Source organism: Fukomys damarensis, unplaced genomic scaffold (genome assembly GCF_012274545.1).
Source record: "Fukomys damarensis isolate Sample0158 unplaced genomic scaffold, DMR_v1.0_HiC HiC_scaffold_21, whole genome shotgun sequence".
Taxonomy (NCBI): domain Eukaryota; kingdom Metazoa; phylum Chordata; class Mammalia; order Rodentia; family Bathyergidae; genus Fukomys; species Fukomys damarensis.
In genome coordinates this window covers 3882879-3889418 of record NW_022900933.1, presented here as the reverse complement: position 1 = coordinate 3889418, position 6540 = coordinate 3882879, and the positions used below count along the sequence as shown (strand labels likewise).

Below are 6540 nucleotides of genomic sequence, written 5' to 3'. Positions count from 1 at the left end.
GGTAACTTCTTCTTCGGGATCTGAAATTAGTAGTCTGTCTTTCCCTTCATATTTGTGTATGTCTACATTAGTTTTATGGAGTATAAAATACTAGATGCTGCTGCTTTTCCCTTCATATTTTGACAATATTGTTGTCTCAAACTATCATCTTTTCTTTCTGTTAAAGACTGTGGTTACTACAGAAGGAATAAGCTTTTTATTTATGTCTACTTTTAAGATTTTCTCCTCGTTTTTGGCTCCTTACAATTTCACTCTGCTATGGACTGGTGTATTGATTTCATATCTAACTTGCTGATGGCTAATTGACTTTCATACTCTCTAAATCTATGCCTTTATTGGTTCTGAAAAAATTCCAAATTTGGATAAATTATTCAACTTCTCATGTCTGTCCACTCATGGAAACCCTGCAGTGTCTCCCTCATTTGCTGACAGAATTGCTATCAACACCTGTCATGCTCTGGCCCTGCATGTGTCTGAGGTGAAACTGCCCATTCCATTCCTGGTAGCCAGGAATGTCCCATCATTCAAGCTGGCTGGGCCATTTCTTGTTCATAATTCCACTCAATTGCCACCTATTTTCTGAAGCCTTTCCTAAAATCTCTTAACCATTCCTATTGTGGGTAGCCACTCTTTCCTGCTCATACATCTATCAGTGGATCGCGTCTACCCATTTACGTGTACATCTTCCCCTACTAGACTCAAGTTTCTAGCGGGTGGCTCGATCTGTCTTTATATTTACAGAGAGATACTTAGTATGGATGTTCGTAGATTGAATGAATGAATTGGTGAGTGTATGATTTCAGTAATGAGAACAAACACTATCTACATCATAGAATCTTTTTTTTTCCAGTTTTAACCAAAGGTTTTATTTACTGATCCCCAAAAAGCAAAATCCAGGAGATACCAACCCACCTGATGAATAGTACTAATACACATTCTCATTCATCCTCCACCATGACCCACAAGGTATAGGGTCTGAAGCCAGAGACAGAGGTGGGAGATGAAGAAAAATAAGAGCAATTCATAGAATCTTTTTTTTTCCAGTTTTAACCAAAGGTTTTATTTACTGATCCCCAAAAAGCAAAATCCAGGAGATACCAACCCACCTGATGAATAGTACTAATACACATTCTCATTCATCCTCCACCATGACCCACAAGGTATAGGGTCTGAAGCCAGAGACAGCGATGGGAGATGAAGAAAAATAAGAGCAACAAGAAAGAAAGACACATACCAAGATTATGTTTCATAGCTGGGACCAGGCGGAGCCATAGCCTGTCAGCAGCTAATGGTTGCCCAGAGTCCTGCACACTCTTTATTTATAGTGTAAGACCAACGAGAAAAGAAGGCAGGGTAAATAGTGCTACGTGGCCAATGCTGAATGCAGTGTGATAGTCTCGTGATTCAGGCACGCACAGAAAGGAAACAAGGAAGAAGATACATAACGTAACTGTCTCCTGGGGCTGTGCGATCCAGGCCCTACAATCTTAGTCAAACAGACTGACTACTTAGTCTATGCAAGAGAAAGAGAGTAGGGAGGAGGCGAAGGTCCATCTTCAGAATTGGCCCACAGCAATCCTCTCCTCTTTTCAAGAGTTGTGCTCTCCCGTGCACGTATCCTCAGAGAACAGGCTGACATATGACAATACTTGGTGAAAGGCACATAGCACCTATGCTCACACCTTCAAGTAACTCTGCCTGGTAGAATAGCAAGACTTTTCTGAAGCCTTTCTCCTTACACAGACATTTATCCCAAACATTTTTATAGCAAAATCTAAGCCTCCCCTACCAAACTTCAGTTATCTACTAGAAAAGTTCAGAATTGAAAAGTTCTCCCCTCCAGCTGTGATCAAAACACGGACTGTTAAAGATTATCGGAGCCACTCTGAGTTTCTGCGCTACATACTTAAGATATTTACAGAGGAAAGAGAATTTCCAATTCTGTTGCCCTCCAAAATGGGAACAGAAGAGAGGTTTCAATTGAAACTGCTACAAAAATTGATAGCCATTCTGTGACAGAGCAAGGCAAGCTTCCTCAACCACAAACAAATACCACTTTCTTGAGCATCAATCCTGCAGAAACAAGATTTGAATCTCAAATACAGAATAAAGTTCAGCTGGTCAGCTGCACAGAGTGCTGAGATGTATTGAGCAGGACAGAATGCTGGTGAAGGCACAGATAAGAATCTTAAGAAAATTTTAGTGCCGTTTCCATTTAATAGCCAGTCATATGGCAACCTGAAGACCCTGGCTATTGTCACACCAGGGTGTTTCACGGAACTGGTGCAGGAAAACACGATGAGCAGCTGGCATCCCCTGGCTCACTATGCTGAGCCAGTAGCGACAGCCTCAGCTTCTCAGATCTAAGGCTGGAAAGTGTGGTGGAGATATCTCTTGCCAGATGGGAGTCCTTTGGTGAAGAATCCTTTAGGGAGAAGTTTTTGGCTTCCTCTTCAGGGATAGCTGGAAGGATCGTTCCACCATCTCCATCCTTGCAGTCAACTAGAATGGCAACCCCTTCTTCTGCTGTCAGCTGGAGAGAGACCGCTACTCTGAGAATCTCCTCAATGTTTCTGCCAATGGTAGCTGGAAAGAGGGTGGACAGCTTCAGTTTCTTGTTAGGACCATAAACAAATACCACATGAGCGGTCAGAGGCATGCCCTTTTCGTCCTTTTCTGCTGGGTCCAGCATGCCCAAGAGGATGACAAGGTCCTGATTCTCATCATCAATGATGGGGAAACAGTAAGTTTTCTGTGGGCTCATCACCACTGCAAGCACTGATATCCTCACTCCAGGCAAGATGATCCTCTATATCATCTACTGAAAGGGCAACCAACTTAACATTCCTCTTAGCAAACTCTGGTGCCGGCTTCTTCGCTGTTCTGCCCACTGCACATGGGGGTAAAATCCCTTGGGTGGCAAAAGAGGAAGCCCAAGAGTCTCCCAGAAAGTAGTGGAAACAGATTCGGCTGATGTGGTGTCGGCTTCAAAGCTGGAAACCTGACGGCGGAGGAGCCCTCCGGGCCCCAGCGGGGATGGGGAGAGGAGGAGGAGCAGCTGCAGCAGCAGCAATAAGCCAGCAGGCTTGCGCCGAGCGCGATTCAGAGGACTTTTATAACAACTAAATGTGCACCAAGTGAAAAAGCACCGTGCAAACCACAAGTGCCGGCCTGTTGCTTCAATCCCCACCATTCATGTCTTGCCTTTGTATAGTGGATTATGTTCCAAGTGGCTATCTCTAAATTTCCTTTCCGTAGGGGATAACGCAGAGTTCTTGGTGTTCTTTCATCATAAGGAAGTATATTTTTAGTTCAGTGCCTTTACCTCCAGTTGCTTCACTTCTCAGAGCACTAAACACACCGAGGCATTCAGTGAGAAGCTTGATGTGGTCTGACAGTTACTGCACTCTGTCGTGAACGCTCAGTGCGTTTCCGAATGCTCCTCTTCCCGATTTTGCGCTGCTGCTCTCCTGCCTTCTCCGGCAACTTCCCAAATTCCCCTTCACCAGACCGGCCTTCGGGATCCCGATTGCAAGCAGCAACGTGCTCTCCACCCCGTTCTCTGCCCCCTTTGGACTGCTTCATTTTTCTAGTTATCCACAAATAACATGTTACATATTTACCACTTTTCTTATCATCTACACTTCCACGTACAGCTGGGAACTCTGTCCTATACCTGGAACAGCGTCTATCATGCAATAGTTGTTCAATATTGTTTTTAAATAAATGCATCAGAATAGGTGCTGTGGATCCTCATGAGTGGAATCTTGTTGCTCTAGGAGACAGACCAGTACAACTGCATGGGGCATCCGGATCTGGGATGAGATTACCAAACTTGACTGTTTTGCTGTGTCTTAAAACAGACTTCTGTACCATGATTTGTTCCTGAGAACGAAAGAAACCACTTCCTCTCCTGGCAGGTACCTAAACCAAGTTCTGAGCTGGCTGTATGCAGAGCCCTTCTGTTCCCCGCTGGTTTAAAGATAGTGACAATTTCTGCCTGCATTTAGCAAGCTTTCTGTTTTCTTTCAGTACTTGAGGAAAATTTACATGTCTTTTCTACCCAAGTCATCATTTTGATCTTGGTAGGGGCTTTCCATTAATGCTGTGTGGGCACTTGTACAAAGAAAGCACCTACTTACAACGCTTATGGGAAATAAATTCTTATTTCATAGGTGCAAACATCTGAAGCTATAACTAATTTACGTATTATGATAAAGTGGTCCAGAAATAGTACAAAACTTGCTGAAGGTCATGTGACTAATTTCTGCAATACAGCTGGGTCCAATGCATGTGTCCCGTGATTCCCTGTCATGTGACTTCGTATTCTTCTGTCCTTTCCTTTAATAAGTTCATCTGTTTCTCTTCCTCCGTCTGCATTAACTTAAAGCCCCTCAATCCTTGTTTTACCTGATGTCTGTCTCACTGACCATCTTACTTCCTCACCTTTCAATTATTAGACTCCACCATTGGTTTTTCCCATTCTTCCTTCTCCAGATGTAGTGTGATGGAAAATAATGTGGTCTTTCAGCTAAGCTGACATCCCAGGATTAGCTCAGTGGTCAGTGAAAATGTATGGCCCAAGAAGGCTGGCACCATCTGCTGTCAGCTCAGGGGAGAGCTAGCGTCTGCCTTCTGTTTCTCTTTGGCCGTGTGTTGCTCTCAGCTTGCTACCAAGATTAGCCATGCACGTTATTACTGACTGTCAGATTAGCAATGTGCTGTGCACCAAAAGTTCAGCAAACCTTTGGAGCTGGTATATTTCTCTGTTGCCTCTCTTCTTCTGACTTGTGGATACCTTTTGGCTCCTTCTGGACTTTAGACTGAAGATTGAGGCTATCATTGGACTGGCAGTGCCTCCTAGTGGCCCTGGCTCCAAAGATTTCCAACTGAGAAGTGGCTGGGACAGCAACAGCCCACCTGGAAGCCCCTGCCCTGCCCTCTCCTTACTTCTGAGTTCCATGCCTACGTCATACAGTGAGAATTCGGTGCTTATTAGTTCATCATCATGTATCAGTCTTTCAGTAGTTTGCTGACTGAATTCCCAACAGTGACTATGACAATGAAAAAATAAATGGGGGGGGCAGGAGATACAAATAGATAATCATTAATGTCTCTGGAGGAGGCTGGTTTACAAAGCGCTTTGTAATAATGTGGTCACTGTGTCAGCTGCTCAGAAGTGCCAGAATCATCCTCCTGCAGTCACACATATGAGGCCTCCTCAGGAAGAATTTCAGAATTAGAGACATACAGAGAGGCCCAGCTGGTTTCTCCAGGAGCTTATATTCTGAAAAGAATAGGCATGATTTCAAAGATCATAGTTTCCAGTGCGTATGCTCCACAAAAATGAAAGCTGTAGCACGCCTGCAGGCATAACCTTGAGACTACTGTCCTCAGGACCTTACTGGCACAGGATGCATGAGTGTAGATTTGGGTCTGAGAAAGAAGATTTCTGAGAGCTAGGGAGGAATCCCAAAGGCTTCACACCTCCACGAAGGAGAGAGAAATCCTGCATAGCAATGGAGAAGGCCACACCGCAACAAAATGAAGCAGGAAGTTTTGATGCCCCAGAACGCTTCCTCTGAGGTGCCTCGTGGTCCCCAAGGCATCCCCTGTTCTCACGCTGTTTTGCCTCCTCAAGGGCCCTCATTCCAGAAAATGCCCACTTTCCAGCTCCTTCTGTTTGCTAAGCACACCTCCCTCCTGTTCAGTCTCTCCAGGCCTTGCTGCCCATTTGGACAAAGAATTTTAGGCTAAGATTTGGATACTGTAGGTACCGTGAACTGTTCTGTCCGTTCCTTTGATGTGTGCATTTTAGCTGGAGACTCCTGAAGTCCTGGCCTCACTACTGGTGGAAACGAATCTTATCTTCCAAATTACACACACCACCCACCTCGACGGCCCTGTGCCCGAGCACAGAGATGACACTGTTGGCACAGAATGCCCTCTTGTGTCCCTGAGTCCTGCCTCGGGGTCCCCACAGCTGCCCATTCCTGGATGGTCACTGCAGTGACAGAGTCCCCACCTGCCAGTGCCAGGGCCAGTGACGTGGAGCCCGCAGGTACCACATCCTGATACGTGATTTAATCGACGCCCGAACACGGGGAGTAGAGAGGGGTGGAGAAATGCGCAGCCCTCGGGGCCCGAGAAGAGGATTTCTCTTCGGTGACTACTGCCTGGGTGACTGCGGAATATTCCAAAGCAGCGACAGGATCCAGCATCACTTTGGAAGATTACAAATTAATTAAAATGCGCCTTGGCAAGCGTTTTTAGGGTTAGGGACCGGAGAGGTGAGCGACAAGTGGGGACAGCTAGGACTGTGCCGCTGCGACAGTGACGTTTGCACTGCTGTTGCCTATGCCTCACACAACAGGATTCTTGGGTTTCTAAGACATTTCTAGAAAATGCACCACGCCAGCCTGCACCGGCCCTGGTCCCCTAACTGGCACCCCACCTCGGCCCCTTCCCCAGACCCCGCGTCGAGTCAGCTGTGCGCCCCCTCGCAGGGCACCACCGGCAGCGCGGTCCGCAGAGCTGCTT

General features: G+C 46.0%; 1 pseudogene; it reads right to left on the bottom strand.

Moving 5' to 3' along the window:
• Positions 1-2363: 2363 nt before the first annotated feature.
• Positions 2364-3193, bottom strand: LOC104856543 (annotated as a pseudogene).
• Positions 3194-6540: the final 3347 nt, after the last annotated feature.